The sequence below is a fragment of the Coloeus monedula genome (genome assembly GCF_965178545.1).
Source record: "Coloeus monedula genome assembly, chromosome: 11".
Taxonomy (NCBI): domain Eukaryota; kingdom Metazoa; phylum Chordata; class Aves; order Passeriformes; family Corvidae; genus Coloeus; species Coloeus monedula.
In genome coordinates, this window is record NC_138791.1 from 3095412 (window position 1) to 3115209 (window position 19798).

Below are 19798 nucleotides of genomic sequence, written 5' to 3' on the forward strand. Positions count from 1 at the left end.
AAACCCAGAGGAAAATCCTAATGTTCACAAAAATCGCATTCCTCTGTACAGTTCTAAACATTATTTAAATCTCATTGAATCTGAAGCACTCCAAGAGAGAAGTTACAGATTAAAAAGTCAAAACAAAGCAGCCCAGAACATTGAATATCCCTAAAAGACAAAAATTCTACCTGATTAAACCAAAGAGTATCAGAGGGATTTGGAAGAATATACTGCATCTATTTCTGATTGCTTTAAAATTAAAGACTCAAATTACATTTGAAAAATACTTTCAGATTGGAAATATTTCACCAAAATATTCTCCATGTACATGCACCCCAGTGAAGAATAAAACAAAACACTGCCTGCTGTACCACAGGCACTGGTGCATAAACACAGGTTCCTTTCCAGTTCCCCAGAATTCCAATCCAATAGGAAATCAGAGAAAAGCATTCAATAACAATTAAGAAAATTTAAAAACATAACCATCTTCACATTAGTTAACTTACTCTGTTTTGGCCACTGAGAAATCAGGAGTGATGGCACAGGGCTGTATTTCATGCTCAACACGGGAACACATTCCCATGTCTGTGCAGTCCCAAGAGCAACAAAAACCATTACTTATCAAAAATTTCTCACACTTTCCCCTCACTCATCAAAATTGGAAAGGCAATAACCAATTTTTAAAAAGGAAAGTAAGTTGAAAAATTTATCACAACCTTTATAGCAAATAAAAACATAATAAAAAATATGCTTTGGGGGTTTGGGCTTTTAAGTTCCTCATCTGTGAGGAAAAAAGATTCCTTCCACATTTGGTATTTTTCTACCACGATGGTTTCTAAGTGATGTGAGGTCACAACTTCTCATTTGTTCTGGAGTCAGCTTTTCAATTCCTTGCCTTCAGTAAGCTCCCAAGAGCTCCACTTGGTTTCCATGCCCTCTATCTCTTCCTTTAAAATGGAAATCAGCTTGGAATTTTAGCCTTCCTTCTGACAAAGGCAGGACTATCTCAACATGCAAACAGAATCATTATTAAATACAAGATCCTGGCTGTTCATGTAGGGATGCCTCTTTACCTCTCATTTTCCAAGCTTTATGAGCTATTCAATATTTTACTAGAGAACAGAAATTATGGTTTCAATCTTAGTGTCCTTCTCCTTTTAGCAACTACCAGTGAGAAGTCTTTTCTACATTCCATGTGTTCCTGAGCATGTCCATGTGTAACTCAGAGGCTTCCCAGTCTGGAGCTTGAACTCCTTGTGACCTCTGCTCCTTCACTACAAAGTGTTCAGCTCACCTGGCTCACTGAATTACCTCTGTGATCCTTCACAAACCAAGTTATCCTGGTTATCCTAACCCTGAGTGAGTGACAGGAGGGGAATGCCTTAAGGAATTGTCCATGTCTGAAGTTCCTCCCCTTGCCTTCGCAGAGCTGGCATTGCACTCTGGCCCTTCTCTCCTACCCTCAAGGACACTTTCCATGGGATCAGTCAGTAAAACATCTCCATGGGAGCAGCACACCGGAAGCAGGAGCTGAGAAAGCATTAAAAAATTACGTACTCCAAGTCTCCAAAGAACACATCCTGAGGATCTAAGTAGGAGAGTATTTTGCTAAAATTATATCAAAAGTTCAGGCTTATAAGTATAATAGAGGTAATAAATGGCTGCCTTCATGCCAGATAGTTCCTTATAACCACAATAAATCTATCATTATTTTCATTTTATGCTTTAATGGAGAAGAAGCTGAGCCCTGTCACACCCAGCTCCATGCCTGAGCTCGAACAGGTGTTTCTCCAGTGGCAATGGTTCATCAGTCCCCACTCCCCGCACACTCCAGGAAAGACAGCAACTTATAACATTTAACTGAAGGCTGAAATCCCTTCACACTCCAGGAGGTCAAATTAAAGTCAGTCATTTATACAAATCATGCAGCAGGCAGCGAGTGGCTGCCTGTTAATTAAAATGAATGGCTGTGTGGGCAGGGGGAGCAGAGCCGCTCCCCGCACCTGCCTTGCTGAGCACAGCAGGCAGCAAAGTGCATCCCCTCCAGCAACAAAGGGGCACAGACACGCTCAGGATGTCCCCCAAGGGAGGCAGGACAGCAAGAAAAACAATGTTGAGTTGTACTCAGCCTTCAGCAAACTCTAAATCCCACCCAGCACCACGTCCAGGAACGCGCTCGGCCCAGCCAGGCTGTGTGACCTCTGCACGACATTGCAAACCAATCTCTGCTGAAGATCACAAACACCACATGTGCATTATCCACACACCTCTCTTGGCATCTACTTCTACAAAGAGTTCCCAGACTAGTAGGGGGCTCTAACACTGCATAATGTCACCTCAAACATGAACATTGTGAGGCTGAATTAATCTTCATTTCAGTACCGTTTTCTCGGCAATGGGAATAAGTGCAGCCTTGAGTAACTTCTGGCTGTAGTTTGCATGGCAAGGTGTGAAACCACCATACAACTGGAAATCAAAAAAAAACAAATTTTATAACTATGCAACCTGTGGTTAGGAGATAAACCACCAGCACACCTTGGCAGCTGGCTGCGGGGTTGACACTGTCCTGTTTCTCAGGTATTTTAGCAACAGCTTCATCTCCCTAAAACTCAATGATGAAAAGTCAGTGAGAAGTGCTGCAGGACACCATCCAGGACCAAGGTAATGTCCTACAGGTGCTTTTGCTCAAGCCAGACCTTCTTGGTAACTTTGCCACCAGCTCTGGGGCTGGGTCAGAACACTCCCAGGTGAGATGGAAAGTGACAGTGCCATCACTGGTCACAGACCTTGTTTCTGGGAGCTTCAACTGCCATTTGGGATTTAATATTCAGCTTTCACTGGATTTTGTGGAGGGCTACCAGCTGCTGGCTCTTTGAAGTATCTACTACAGGAAAAGGGACAGAAATGAATGGTGTCTCATGAGGGAGAGTAGAGCAATTCTTAACATTTTGCAAGAAACAGAGAATCTCACCGGGCAATTTTTGTTGGCCAAACTGATTTTATCATAGAATCATGGAATGGTTTGGGCTGGAAGAGATCATCTCATTCCACCTCCTGCCATGGCAGGGACACCTTCCACCATCCCAGGTTGCTCCAAGACCCACCCAACCTAGCCTTGGACACTTCCAGGAATCCAGGGGCAGCCACAGCTTCTCTGGGCACCCTGTGCCAGGGCCTCCCCACCCTCACAGGGAAAAATTTCTTAAAAATAGCCAATCTAAACCTATTCCCTGTCAGTTTGAAGCCATTCCCCCTTGTCCTGTCACTCCAGGCTTATGTAAAGAGTCTCTCTCCATCTTTCTTGTCAGCTCCCTTCAGGTACTGGAAGGCCACAATTCAGCCACCTCAAAGCTTCTCTTCTCCAGGCTGAACAAACCCAACTCTGGTCTTATTTTGAATTAAGCATTAAAAGCACCATTAAATTAAGTAAATAAAACAAGAAGAAATACAAGGGATTAATTCTTCTTCTCCTAACTTATTACAGCATACAGGCACTGCTTGCACACAGCCATCTGTCAAGCCTCAGAGTACAATCTTTGGGCTTAACATGGTCCACCAAAAGATAAGTTTAATTATGACAGAATAAATCAAGTGTATCTGTTAAAGGGGAAAAAATATATCAGAAAAAAGTTATTTTTTCCTACTAAAAAAATAGCTCTGGGTAGATATATCAACTGCACAGCTCTGCAACCTCCTCCACCTCGACTGCAGTGTTGGCAGCAGGCTAAAGGTTCTCAGCTAAAGCAGCAGATTCTGTCACTGCAAAGCTTGCTTTGATTTTGATCATGAAAAGAAGTTTGATACAACGGTCAGTAAAAGGGCAGCATTACCATATTACAACAACTACAGCCACATTTCTCCCTCTCGACAGAAATAAACACAAACCTTGCTTCACATCACATCTCAGACTTAGCTGTGGCAAAATATCATGTACTGCATTCTTTACTTACATCCACCAAGGGCTCAGGCATATCAGGAAGACTCAAAATATCAAAATGCAGTAGTAAAGGAACAGGTTTTTCTAAGGAAAATATCATAAGACATCTAAAAGCCTTAAAGAAAATTCATCTTTGTTTATCTCTTCCTTTTTTAAAACAATTAAACAAAGCAACCAACCATATTCCTCTCTGTGTAATGCTTGACCTTGATGAATAATTCCCATTTCAGAAATAAATAGGAAAAAAAAGAAAAAAGATTGCCTGATCACCTAATAATTGTCTCTGTAAATCCCTACCAGTGTGGCAGCACGATCCCAGCAATGTTCATTAATGTCAAGCACAGGTCTGGGAGCACAACTGCAGGGTAAGGAAGAATTAAATCCATTTAGTAGTGCTGTGCATATTTTGATGAATGTTTTTAAAGAAGCTAAACAGTGCAGAGGTCAGTCAGAAATAAACAGAACATTAAGTAAATAACCTCTTAAAATAATACCATAGAGGAATTTATTAAAAATAAATTTTGAAATAGATGGCTTTTCTGACTACTGCACTTGCTTTCCCTGGCAAAGGAAATGGGAATAATTAATGGATTTGGCTGCTTCTCTCCAGGGACAAAGATAATCGATCTGTGGGGGAAGGCCTTTATCTAGCATGGAGATAGTGCTGGAACAGCAGAAGGAAGAGGGGGGAGAGGTGTTGGAGATCTTTTCCTGGCACACCTTCAGAGCTGCTTATCAGCTCTTACTGCTCAAACCAACTCAGCTCCAGGTATCTGAAATGCTGAAATGTTGCCAACGACAATATTCTTTCTTTTATGAACAAGAATGAAAGGGGCATGTCCCTATTGTTATTACTATAAGCCAAAACCTCAGAATTAATCCAGGAGCAATAAACAGACTCCTTGTTCCTTTCTGGCAAATACAGCTCTTGCAATCAAGGACCTTTTTTTGGTTCATATATCAGTGTTCCTGTCCATGGCAGGGGGTTGGAACCAGATGATCTTTTCTGGACCCTTCCAAACCAAACCACTCCATGATTCTGTGCAGTTACAGCAAGAGCGCAATCATTTCCTGACAACCCAAACTGCAGGCTTATCAGCATTAAATGGGTTTGGGTTTTAGTTATTTATTTTACAATAGCTCGGTTCATTATCTACTCCACAGCTGAGTAGTTCCTGAAACATAAACCTTCTTTTTCAGTGTACAAGAGATGCAAGTTAATTCATCCCCGCAGGCAGTCAGCAGTGTGACTGAAACCTCCAACCTTCCCACCTCTTCTAGAGCCCCAAAGTCTGCACAAACACCTCTAAGAGTGATCATTTAAGAAAGCTAATTGCCAACAGTTCTGCCAATACTTTCCACCTAAGATTAACATAGTCTATTTTCTGGAGCAAATTACCAGGGACTATATTTTTTTCCCAAAAGCTTCATGATTTAGGATTAAATAAAATAATTGTATCAGCCCAAGATGAGCTCAAAACTCACCCTTTGTGATTATCTGGCAGAAAAAGATGAATATAAAAGAAGGTGGTGGGGGTTTAATACATTCTTAGATAATCACATGGCATTGCTCAAAATAGCGCAAGTTAAAAACCTTTGAGAACACACAGGAACACACAGCTTTCCCAAAGTCATTTCAAGAAAAATTAAAACACCTTCAAAGGAATCAAATTTTCCAGGAATGTAGAGACCTCTTTCCTCTGAGGAGGACAGATTTCAGCATATTAAAATCACTGTACAAGTGACCTGGAAGGCAACCAGAAGAGCTACAAGTGGCTGAACAAACACTACCATAAGGAGCCTAGGTTTTCACAGGAAGTTAAACACTGCTGATCTCCTTGCAAATTACCATCTAGTTTTCCTTTGTGAGATGGGGGGAGTAGAGTGAGACAGTATTTCATCAGCAGAAATAATCTGTATTCCCACTATCAATCACATGGTGCTGATTAACTCATTATTTCAAATTAGGAAAAACAACAAAAAGCTCTTAAAAAAATCTTGTCCTACTGGTTTGTCAGAAATATGGTGACTTAAAGACTAATGTGGAAAAGAAAACAGACACATGATCTGACTGATGTAAACAAGTGTTTACTCAGGAAAGGTCAAGTCCTCACCTCATACAATTGTGAGAACCAGCAATGGCTGAAAGTACCATAAAATTTTGAAAGAGAACAAAATGGGAAGAGGGGTTGTTCTCCGGTGCTTAGTCTATGTCACAGGGTAAATTCTGCAGGAAAACAAGCAGAAAGCAACGAGAAGTGCTCAGCAATACCTTCTTGATCACCTCAAACTTACAAAAATTATGCTTGTGATCTACTTTCCCTCAGACCCCTATTCCATACTAAACATTTTGCTTCTCAGCCTTATTTCAGAAGCATGTGAGAAATTTTCTTCGTTTTCTTAAAGTGCAGTTGATCATTTCATTAAACCTATTGTCTCCAACTCTTTTAGCAGCAGATAAATCACTTAGCACCAGGCAGCTAAAAAATCAAAGTTTAGTTTAACATTTATTCTTGTAGAACATCATAACTACGTGCTCAAATCTCCCTGTTGTTGCAGTGAATGTTTCAGCAATCAAAGTCCAAATTACACCTACTTTTCTTTCTTTTTAGAAGTAATTAGAACAAAGGGAAAGTATCCTAAGTAAAATAAAAATTCAAGTCTAGATCTTGGCATGAATAAATTGGTTCATTTGGGGCTGGAGAGAAAATTGATTTCTGACCTACATAAGGATGAGTTCTGGACAGGAATGTCAAACCATCCTCATAAAATTCCTCCTGTCTGCAGTGTGATTGGATCAAGCAGTGTGCAATGGTGAATATGGTTTTTATACCCCAAACGCACATGGGTTTATGTCCCCTCTCTGGTCCTTCCTTCCCTTTCCTACACAGAACTCTCTCAGGATACAGCACAGCAGCAGAGCTGCTATGGCACAGCTGCAGAGCACTCCAGTCTCCCACAGGGTCACAGTTAAAATAAATTGGCTGGGCTCATGCAGGTATTGAACACACTGGGCACTCCAGACTGTCAAAGTCCAGAGGCCACACATCTGCACTCCAAATCCAAAGGAATCACCAAGTGTCCATCAGTGCAACTGCTGCTCAAGAACATCAACCAGATACCGCTCACTGAATAAAAGTGAGGATGTATTGCATAAAATCTGAGAAAAGGATATGCTACATGTTACACCCCCAGCACCATTCTACCTTCTGGGCTGAAAGCAGTCTAAATAAAGTCATTGGAAAACGTTCCCTTCCAAAGACTGAAATCATCAGGATTTAATGGCCAGCTCAGTCATCTTTAAGTGCTTTATGAAACTGGGAAGCACAGGGACAAAGTTCAGCTCAAACAACCATTCATCTCCTAATAAGCTGGGTAAATATTCTGTTGAACCAGCTATAGTAAAATCCCATTTGCTGAATTCACTGAGCACTAAAACATCAAGTGAGTAGAAGCTACAGTTCCCAGATTCCATTCTCGTTTTCCGTATCCATCAGAACGTCCTAGGAAATGCACACACAAAACAAGAACAGGAGAGGACACCAAACCACTGGAATTCAGTGGCTGCAGGAGATCCCTGGGCAGGATAACTGGAGAGGGCAGAAGGCACATCCCAGCACATCCTCTGGGCTTTTGGGTGAAGATTTAATATACATGCCATGAAAAAGTAAACTCTCTCAGCAGACTAAACAACTGCTGTGAAGCTCTCCCCTGGCAAAAATTCCACATAACTACAAATAGTTTTAGACATTTCAGTTGTAATGAAAGCACAAAGAAATTCAGTATTTTATATTGTAGTTAAAGCACTTAAGTGCTGAAGTCAGGAAAATTAGTGGCAAAATGCAAAGTCATTTTCAGGGTAAGAAAATCATTACCACTCCCACCTTTAATTCTTCTTTTCCCCTGTCTTCCTGCCATCTCAGGCTTTTCAACAGACATTACATGTCACATTTTAAACAATATACTTAAGGTGACATTTAGTTTTGTGAGAACTGAAATAATTAATTGTTGGCTGTTGAAAAGAAACTACTATGTTGGAATTTATTGCCACACTTGGGAATAACTGTACATGGCCTTTGGTTAATGTCCAGCAGATATTCCAGTAGCATCAACTGCCCTCTTTGAAACTCCAGTGTTTTCTGTGCCTCATCTCTCACCTTGATACTTCAGAAAGTTTGACAAAATAAAGCAAATTTTAAAATCCCTCCCCATCCCTGATCTCCAGTTTTATTTCACTAAAACACTACTACAGTTTGGACCAAAGAAAATTACCAGGAAAAGCCTTAAAAGGTTCTTTTTTTCTCCCTTTACATTTCCAATACTCTGAGTCTGATAAGTCAAATTATTTTGTGGCCTTCAGCCATTGACATGTGAACATCAACCTCATCCAAAGGGAAGAGCCAAATTCTGCCACAGTTATGGATATCTCACCTTTCCAAGAGAATTGGAGATTAGACATTAACAGAATAGGTGTGAACAACACAAATATTAATTGGCATCTACTAAGATACCACAAATTATTTGTCCAGCTTGCCAGAGAGCTCCTATAATCTGCCACAAAATCCCCAAAGACTTGAGCACTAGAAGACTGGGAGAAGGAAAACATACAAAATACAAATGAGTACAAAAGACTCATATTTGTGCCATGCCAAAGGTCAGTTCTATACCTTGGCAAACAGTTTGGCTCTAATCCAACAAAGCATTTAATTATATGAGACAATCTATTGCTAAGCATGACTTCAGCTCCTGGGTGTAACATTTGGAATCATGCAGGGCGCTTCCATAAATGTATTTTTTTAGCGCTGACTTTTTAATTTCCAGGAATAATTAAGTAGTTGACTTTAAAATAAAAAAGTCAATCAGAAATTTGATATTATTATCATCATCATTCCTTCCAAACACAGGTTCAGGAAGTGCAAAGCTTTGTGACCCACAGGCAGGTTTAGAATGGGTAGTAGATGGTTTGATTTGGGGGTTTTTGTAGTTATTTTTCCTCCCCACAAAATAATTCCCAATTCCATAGAGCCAGTAAGACACCTCTTTAGCTCAAATTTTAAAAAGCCAAATCTATTTCAGTACAATTTTAGCCAAAGTGTCAGTGGCTACAGGTACTTATTTGGAAAGTTCTCATACTGCATTAAATTTCCTGGGAAAATTACCATCGTAAGGCTGAGAAAAGCTCAGCAAACCAGCCCACCTCTCTCTATATATACACCTTTCCATAGCCCATCAGAAATGAAGACAACTTTCAAGTCAGGATTCAGGAGCCTGTGCTATATGCAGGTCTTCCTTTCTGTCTTCTGCATGCAAATGCTCTGGCTATCCCCTATTAATATTTTCATTTACCATATGACCTATTATTCTGACAACTAGGCAAAAAGCTGAAGGACCAACAACAGCAAAAAAAACAAACCCACAAAACAAAGAAAAAAACCCAAAACCATGACAGAAGGAGTTACACTGTTAGCAAAGGCTCCCTTGGTACTTCACTGTCTCTTCTACTCTACATATAAACAACTCCAGGGTTCTGCTCTGCTGAAGCTTTCACCAATCATTATTATAGCACTGTTTAAATAACAGTTCTGCCTCTACAACAAAGCAGAAGTATCATTATCTTACATGAAAGCCCTATCATAAGAAAGATAAAAACCTCTATGGTTTTCTATTAAGTGTAACTCCAAATAAAACAAATTTATATATATATATATACACACACACACATTTATAGATGTTTATGTCCTTATATATATAAAAACATATTCCCATGTCAAGGTTTCAGAATGTTTCTTTCCAAAGCCGACAGCAACACCTGTAGGAGCCTAGCACACACCAGGCCATGAACACACACAATACACAGCCAGGAACATTCCAGCAAGTCAATACCCATTCCCTCAGTGTTTTAGTCCCAGATCTATTCTGGTTTGGGTTTTTTTTAACCTCTTTCACAGACAGTGTTTCAGACACCATCTTGCTTCATAATGAAGACCTGAACTGCAGACAAAGCAAAATCAGTAAAGCAGAACAAACAGCTTTGATTATCTTCTTCAAATATTGTTATGTTGGCATAAAATGTTTGGCTCTCACAATGCTTTTTTTATTGTTTGAAACATGAATGGGTTCAGAGGAACAGGAGCACAACAAGGACAATTCAGTACCTTTTTCATAGAGACACAAATGCATTGTCAGAGCAAACATTACTTTCTACATTCACCAATGCAGAGGTCGAAGAGCAGCCTTCACTGCAGACACATCCCCAGCCCACAGCAGTAACCACAATTATTCTTCCAAGAAATCATCTGAGAAGAAAAAAAACAAGCCCTTGCCTATATATATATATACACACACACAAAATGATGTCGTCTCCTGAATATTTAGTCTGTCAGCACACACAGTTTAAAACAACAATCCTATAAAACAGCAGGCATTTGCTTTTCTGGCTGAGATGGATCCAACAAAAGCAGGAGAAAAAAAATCTCAATTTAAAAACTACTACACAACTGGTACCATTAAATGTCTTTATTAGAAGTCTTTGAGGGATTAACAGGGAAGGAAATAGCAGGCCAAAATTCACAAGAACATTATAAACATGTCAATTTTATTTTGCATTCTGCTGCCACTCCTTTATTCAAGAATGCAAGAGGGAAAAAAATAATATTTGACTAGGGCACTACACCTAAATAATAATTTAAAAAAAAATCTATATTTTAAAGGTATTTTCTCTCTTGATTGACCAGCTTTCTTTATATGGTGTGTGCCAGTTTAATCCTATCAGTTGGCCTCATCAACTTTCTAAAATAATTTTCCTCCTTACTCAGGAAGAGCTCTCTGAGTATCACACATTCCCCGCAGTGCCCTTGAAATAGAGCCTTGCTATTCCATCTGAGGAGAAAACCCAGAATATCAAAGATCCAATCTCCACTGAACTAAACTGCAAGGGAAAAACAAACACTTGAGTTTGCATCACTCTGATCCAAAGGAAAAGGGAGAGCTTTGAACAGCATGAAAGGGATTCAGACAATCTCTTGCCACTTGGAATCTTTGGGCAAGTGAAGTGAGTACATTTTAGAACATATTTAGTGTGTTAATGCTCATTTCAGAAATGGGCAGGTGACACTCGTGTGACACCTGGAGCACTGTGTGCAGTGAAAGATGGACCAGAGCTAAGGGGAACTCATGGAAGTGGATACCCATGGCAGACAGAGCATCACTAACCACTCACCTGCAGTGCTTCTCTCTTGCTCTCCAACCAGAATGCTGCTTCCCAAAATAAAAACACAACCTCAATATAACAAATCTTCCTCGTGTTCCTCTGCCATTTTCATGCTTGAGGCCAGAGACAAGTTCAAATACAGTATTCAGTAAAACACAGGATCCAGCTAAACCTGCACTAATCCAAGGTGCCTGTCTTTAAGTCTCCTTCAAGGTTTTATCTATGCACACTAAAGAAAAAAATTAGTATCCATGCAGCACAATTATCTTAAATATCAGTTACCATCCCCAAAATGTACTACTACTGAAACTTGACATTTCCAGGAAGGAAACTGCTTAACTAAAATTGTTCAGCTGAAATAGATACACTGTCAATACAACAAGTTCTCTGCTCTGGGAAGATGCCAATTCAATTCAATTGTATGCTGCTCCACTGCTGCAAGAGATTTTTTTTCCTAAGGGAATAGGAAATAAATAAGCTGAAAGTTCATCCTTAAAATGGTGCTGGAATTTCTGTATCTGCTTCCACAAGTATGAGCTCTGCCCAATCTCACTAGTCCTGATTCCACTACACTGTTGGAAATACCATTTGTTAGAGACATTTGACAGAGCATTATTCACCCACATTCATTTTTTGTCTTCCACTGTGCTTTATAAAAAGAATAAGTAGATTTTGACAAGGGATGAGATGGCACATCTATTGATCCAACACACACGTCCACTCCTCTTCAGTCTTTTCCATTCAGAGGAAATCTTTTCTATTCTCAATGTTTTTACAAGTGAGCTTTACAAAGAAAGATTTTAAACCATTGCCTTGTCATACTTCATGCACACTTTTAGAAATTTTCTATACATAATATTCCTTTCAACAAGGGATTTTGAGGAAATGGGGTATTTTCCTACATTAAATAGTAGAAGCAGGTGACTCAGTCAAATTCTAAGACATGAGGTCAGAAAGTAAAACATTTGGAGCTTTGTACTCCGGTAGTGATTACTGGGAGTTGGTCGAAACAAGATGCTGATGTTACAGCCAGAAGAAGCAAAACTCTAAACAAGAAAGGTGATCCAACTTCTCCAGTGACACAACACTCCAAGTGTAAACCAGCTGGAAATTTACTGCCTTGTGATTTGGAATTCTAGGAGCTCCCACCACAACTGACTTTGGCATTTTCATCCCATTGCCAACACTATGGCTAAATAGTTACCAAACACAAAAGTAAAGGCAAACAGATTGACCCCCCCAAAAGAGTTTGCATTAAACCAGCTTTTCAGCAATACACACACAAGATTTAACACTTTGCAGTGGAACACAAGGAAAAGGTGAACATTTCTATTCAAATGTCCAAAACCCCAAGAATGTTCATTGTTCCATGATAGAAAGCAAAGCAAAAAAGAAGTGGAAATCAGGCAAACAATGTACAGGCTTCAGCCAATTACCTCTCCAAAAAGAGTTAGCAGCAGCTATTATATTTTATGTTAATATTATGCATTTTCTTCCAGCAGTTCCTAACTCCACTCAATGTCAAAGCTTTCCCAGTATCTCAACCAAACACCACACGAAAAATATGCCCATTACTACAAGTATTTATTTGCTCATTCTCAAAAGAACATGGCCAGGTGCAGTCTGTGAAACAATTCCACATGCTGAGCCCTTCCCTTAAATTCTCATCTCCTACTGCCTACCTCGGCACCAGAATTGTCCACAGAAAATCATCCCACAGCTGCTAGCAGCCTTTCGTAGCAAATATTACCATCTTAAAAAATCTTGTAGGCAAAAAAACAAAAAACAAAATAACAGCAAATAAAGAAAGAATAAAATATTTACAAAGGTATCTTTTCACTCCTGTGAATTTTTAATCACTGAATAATAATGCAGGTCTTAAAAAGCATTGCCTGATAAATGATCGCTGCCCACTACAGAGCCTCTCAAGTGTCACATCTGTTAAAATTTCATGGAGGCAGAGGCTTTAATGATGTCTGAAAATTATCTATTTTTAAACACCAAGATTAAATGGAAAAATAAAAAAAAAAAACACATAACAAAACAATTTGGAAAAAGGCATATTCAGAAAAGGGTGGCTAAAATCCAAAGCCTCAATAAGTGGGTATTACAAAAGTGGGTGTTACAAAAGAACTGTGAACTGATCTAAATCTCCATTTGTGACTTACAACTACAACACCAAAAATCCCATCTCCTGCAGCAGAACTATTGCATGCAGAGCATGTTGGTGTCAGTTCCTGCTGCAGAACCAGCAGGAGCAATGTTTGTCCACAGCGACAGGTTTCCCTGAAAGACATTTGTTTGTCTCAGTCACTCGTGGCACTAAAAATGAAATCAAGGACTTTGTGGTTGATATTGACAAGCTGGGAGAGCTGGGGGTGTCCAACCTGGAGAAGAGAAGGCTCCAGGGAGAGCTCAGAGCCCCTTCCAGTGCCCAAAGGAGCTCCAGGAGAGCTGGAGAGAGACTTGGGACAAGGGATGGAGGGACAGGACACAGGGAATGGTTTCCACTGCCAGAGGGCAAGGATGGATGGGATAGTGGGAAGGAATTCCTGGCTGGGAGGGTGGTGAGGCCCTGGCACAGGGTGCCCAGAGAAGCTGTGGCTGCCCAATCCCTGGAAGTGTCCAAGGCCAGGCTGGAGAACTTGGACAGTGGAAGGTGTCCCTGCCCATGGCTGGGAGTGGCACTGGATGAGCTTTGAGGTCCCTTCCCAGCCAGGCCAGTCTGTGACACTGGGGCCAAGCACAACAAGTGTTGTGACCCCGGCACTTGAGCAGCGACAGCCTCGCTCTGCACCTTCTGCCTGGGAGCTCCTCTCTGCCTCTCACACAGACATTTCATTATCCCCAGCTGTGTGACCATGGCTCAACTTCACTAAATAATGCCACAAGACAACAACTCTCTCCATTCCCTTCACCAAATCATGGTTTGGGGTGGTTTTTTCCATTAAATTCAGGGACCTGTCTCAGACTGGCAGTGTTTAATACCATTTTATAGATACAATACATTGCAACACTTTACAAGGAAGGCGCTCCCAGACACAGCAAAATTTTTTATTTTCCTCTCCAAATTAACTATCTTTCATTGCTTCATAACCTCTTCTGATACAAAAACAGCCTAAGCAAATGACTCCTCACCCCAACATAACAAAATTAATTCTCTAGCCCAAGGCAAAGGAAAATGAAATAACGTTAGAACACAAATCACTAAAAAAAGCAACTTAACTGCCAAAATCAGCTTCTGTTATAAGGTTTTAATAACTACGAGCTTTTCCAAATGAACATACTTGTAAAACATGAGAATCAACTTGGCAAATCAGAAAAATAAAGTGAGAAAAGACAAATTTTTATTAACGGAAAAACCTCCTCAGAAAAAAACAATAAATCAAAAAACTTCCATGCACCACTTACAGAGTTTGTATAAATCCTATATACGTTACTATTTAACATGATGTGTATTTTTATGAGGAAATTGTGGTTTAGAATTAAACACTGAAAAATTTTCTTTTGAAGGAAAGGCAACAGTAAAAATAAAAATTAAAAAAAACAAACACGATAGGAAAGATGACATAAACACACAGCACTACTCCCATAATTGGTTGTTACCTTTGTTGCAAATGAGTATCACAGAAAATAGTATTAAAAAATAACCAGGTGACTCAAAAGCAAGCCTAGTGAGATGTCTATCAAATACCTGTGACCTGATAAGGAATTAAAAAACAACATGACAGCCATAAAACAAACTCAACCCAATCTCAGAATAACAAAGCAAAATAATGGTTACAAAAATAAATCTTTAAATGCTCTTAAAAATTACAAGACATTAACAATATGCTCCATCCTTTCAGCAAAACAGTAAAACACTGCTTGGGAAATGTTCTGCATTCTAAATTAAGTCTGCAGATCCCAGGGATTATTTTATTTTGTGTTTGCCTCTGAGGTCATGTACAGTTTTGCTGCGAGTTATTTTCCTTTAGAACCTATAAAGCTGAAGCACCTCAAACTTTCTGACCTTGAAATACAAACATCTGCAATCAAATACAGGAAACCTTATTCAAGTGGGCAGCAGAAGTCATGGAATTAAATTCTGGAAGCCTATCTCATTTATAGAAATGCCACTAAATAGAAGTCCCTAAATTTTTTTCCTTTTGTGCTTTACCTGCACACAGGAATCATAATGTCTCTGTGCCAGCAAACTGGACTTTTCATTTTGCCCTGGTTTATACCCACTGACTACTCCCAAGTTTGCTCTTTTCTGCTTGTTTCTCTTTTTACAGCCCCTGTAAAATCCATCGTGCATCCTCCTGCATTATTGTGTTGGGACTCCCAGTGTCAGGAGCACTGCCAGCCACCCCCACTGAACCCGCCCTTCTCAGCAGGAAGAGCTCCAACCTCAGACAGAGGCGCAAAGTTGGATTCTACATTTGCACACCCCCTGGGCCTGAGAACCATCTCCTCTAACCCCTGTGGGACAAGGGAGGATGCCCCTTCCCTCTGGCTCTGTACATAAGCTTCAAGGTTCTCAGGAAAACAGGAGAGAAGAAAGTGGGTTTGTGCCACTGACACCTCTCCCTTCCCATTGGGCTTCCCCTCCAAGCCTCACAGTGCTTGTGGCACAAAATTAAATAGCATTTTCTTTGGATTGAGGCTCTGGAGATAGAGTGTAATTGCCATGGTCTTTATAACCAAATGAGTCCAACACAGTGATGTGCTTGTCACACAGCTTTCATTAGCAGAGCAGTTCTAGCTTAAGTCCAAACACAAGATTGTAACTGGAAAATATAAGAACAAGAAAAAAGCTTTTGAAATACTACTGGACTCATTCAGGGGTGGGGAAAACACTTTTAATAAAGAGAACAGTTATTCTTTCAAGTGTGGAGTTGAAAACATATCTGGTGACAACCTAGCAACACAAAATCTGTGGTGAGAAACACATTTGAAAAGAATTTCCTCCCTCCAAATTCAACAAGTGGAGCTCAAAAGCCCAGGAGAGGAATGTGCCTTCCCCACCTGTTATAACCCCCAAGGTCAATGCACCTGCCACGGAAAAACTGACAAAATCTCTAAGTTGAAAGCAATCAGTGCCATCAAACACAAACACAGCAGGTGACAGAGAGGGAAAACAACCAGAAAAACACAAGCATTTCCAGCAAGCATCTCAATGCAGGGGGCTGCAGGGGCTCAGTGGGAGAGGGCTGGGGTTGCCCTGTACCAGCCTCTCCAGACCCTCCATGGGCCAAAGCTGAGCCAAAAGGAGGAGTCTGTGGTGCCCCTGGAACAATCAGAGGAGCCTGAGGCACTTCCACGGGAGAACTGCAGTGGCAGTAACTGGAGAAGGGATCAGTGACACCACAGAGCTGGTGACACACCCGGAGGGGCTGCAGCGTGTGGGGGCTCAGCAGAGCCCAGGAAACGACTGAGGAGAAAGAAGCAGGGGCAGAGTGAGGAACAAGGAGCAGCAGAAACTGATCGCAAACAGTGACAGCGAGGGAGGGGCAGGGGTGTCTGTACTGAACTTGAGCCTGGCAAAGGGGATGAAAGGTGTTTTCCTTAAGTGTTTCAGTGCTTGTCATCTGTTTCCCAATTTGTAATCAAATGTTTAAAATCAAGTTAGATTCCCTGAGTTCAGCCCATTCTGCCCACAGCAGTAACTGATGAGCAATCTCCCTGTCTTTTATTTTGAACCATGAGACTTCTGATTCCAGATCTTCCTATTTACTCCCCATCCCACTGTGCGGAAGGTGTGAGCAAGAAGCTTTGCAAGTGCTTTGCTCCTAGCTGGGGCCAGCCCATCACACCAGGGCAGATTGTCAAGGACTCGTTGGTCACTTCATCTGCCCTGATCCATAGTAGCACCACCTCCATCATTAACAGAGTGGTTGTAATTACATGTCCTAGCCTGGAAGGCACCAAGGACATGAATAAAGCCCCAGTCCTTCCCTGTCTTTCCCAGGGAGCCACCGGAGCTATAGTTTGTTGGTTATGTGCTACAGAGCTCAAGTTGCAGACCAGGCATCTCAAGGTGTTCCTGTCCTGCAAGGTACAGAACAGACAGTGTGACACTTTCACAGCCACACCACTGTTACACGGACACCTGCGAGCAAAGGGGGTGGATTGTGCACAAAAGTCATTTCTTCCTGTCCCACAGTTCACACCAACACACCGGGCTCAGCTCCTGCCAACAGAGCAGCACCTCTGCCCCAGTGAAACAACACTCCCAGACTCAATCCAGCCGTAGTGAGCACAAGGGGATGGTGCACTTTGATTTTCCTCATGGGACAGCTGTGGTTTGCTCTGCTTACAGAACTGTTCAGATAGCACAAACCCCATTCTCAAATTGCATTAGACAATTCTGTACTGGTTTGGAACTCTTTTTCCAAGTCCACATGTCACTTATGTTCTCTTCCAACAGGATTCAGGTCTTGTTTACCTTAACCTATAACAATGAATCTTACTCGGAGAATTTAAAATGCTTGCCTTTAATATCTTCAGCTCAAAGCTTTCAGAGAATCACAGAGCAGTTAGGGTTGGAAGGGACCTCTGAGACCATCTAGTCCAACCCTCCTGCCAAGGCAGGGTCACCTAGAGCAGCTTCCAAGCAAGGCCACCAGCTTTTGCACACTGTCAAATCTTCCCACTTGGTTGCCTTATTTACCTTTGAATAGCAATAAAAATAGAGCCAAGTCCTTTGCTCAAGGGGATCGCAGCATCAGTAATATTGCTGCAGTTAGCATTCTCCAACTTTAAATTTTCATTAAAGAATTTGTATTACTCATGAGCCTATGCAATATTCTAATCATCCTGTATTACCTTTTTCAATTAAGGAGTCAGTAAATTCAGAGCACAAGATCTTTTTCCTCCTCCCGACAGCCAGCAGGGACAGAAATACATCTCCTGCAGATGTGTCCTGTAGGTTTTTATCTACAGACTAACACCATAAGTATAAATCATTTCTGAGCAAGTCCAGGAAGCTCTTTTTCCAGTCTCTTGCTGGAAATCAGAATCTAACCTTTTCCCTGAAAATTCATCAAGGATAGATGACATAAAGCATATGTCTTTAAGACTACATTTTACCTGCATTTAACCTTGTCCAAATTTAAATGTGGCCAACTTAACAGTGTCCAGCCATGAACACATGGGCCACAGTTCAGCTTTTTTGCTGAGGAATAGGAATTGCAAACTTTATATAAAGCATGCGGCCAGCCCTGGATCTTGAAGGCAAAATGATTGCACACATCTTTGTTTCTGATTTTGCAAGTCTTAACCTTCCTCATATTTACCATCAACTTTTCCAAAGAGAAAATAACCAAAAGCAAACCACTTTGCTGTGTCAGCACAGCCTCAGTTGGGGGGTTAAGATTAAATTCACAGAAAGACAATGAATGGATGAAAACAGAAAAAAAAAAAATGGTTGAAATAATCTTTTTTTTTGGTCTTAATTTTAAGAAAGCATCCATGAAAAAATACTCAGAGAAAGAATCAGCCTGCAGAAATAATAATCTTGTTTTATTTATAGTCAGGGTCATGGGAAATCTGTCCTGAAACATAAAAAAAATACAGCTTCCCAGATTAGTTTTGGTATGGGAATTCGAAGAATGAACAGCTATGGGAAAGTTTAAATTCTCATCAAATACACCTGAGTGTCCTTGTTCAAAATGTTTTGTACTTTCTGTCACTCATTAAGAAGAGAGCAGAGGCAATTGTAATTGCTGGAGCACCCAGGATTAATTATTGTGGTAACCCACTGTTTACTAAAAGCATGAGAATCTGTAGTGTTTACAGATTGGAGTCTGTGATCATGGGTAATTACTGCATGATTAAGATATTATTTGAATGATTACATTTGACAAGGAAAAAAATCTATAAAATTACTTTATTAGATTAATAAAAGCAATCACTAATCTTTTGTTAAATACCCCATATACAGAAGTCTGCTGTACATCCTAGTGAATTAATCCTATCTAAAAGCACTTCTTATCCCTAAAAATTAAAACATTGATGGCAAGAGGATGCCTTCTTTCTGTACTTACTGGTCTGTTAGGTGCTTGCATAACAAAATTCATCCTCTTTCACTTGTGCTTCACAGTTTAAAAAGTTGTTTATTCTGAGCACTGCATCAACAAAGTACAACACAATGAGCAAAGCCCCACAAAACATAGCCTGAACCCCAGGACAGCCTCTGACCTTGAGGAAATGATCCTGACTTGGTTCAGTTTGTGTTCTTACATGCCCAGTCACCCACCCTGCTGCTCTGCTCGTGTAAGAGAGGCAGCTCTGTCCCCTGTGGTACCATAACTGGAGGGAGATCTGTGTTCTCAACACAATTCCAGCTGGAGAGCCACAGCTTGTGACTCCAGACAGACTTCGCAGAAATGCCACCAGACTTGAGCCATCTACACCTCAGAACTTTGGATTACCCTCGAAGAAATAGCACCTTACTGGAGAATCATATTGGTTCTTAAATTTCCCTTTGATAAATGTATGCTTTTGGGGTTGATCCTTTCAGGAAAATCAATCAGGATCTGAATTTTAGCAGTAAATCCACAGAGTGGCATATTCCCCAAGGCATCCAAGCCACAGGCTCACCACTTCTGGAAGCAGCTTTATGCCAGCCCTTGCACAGTCTGGCAGATAGTGACCAGAGCCCTGAACATAAAATATTCATTTAA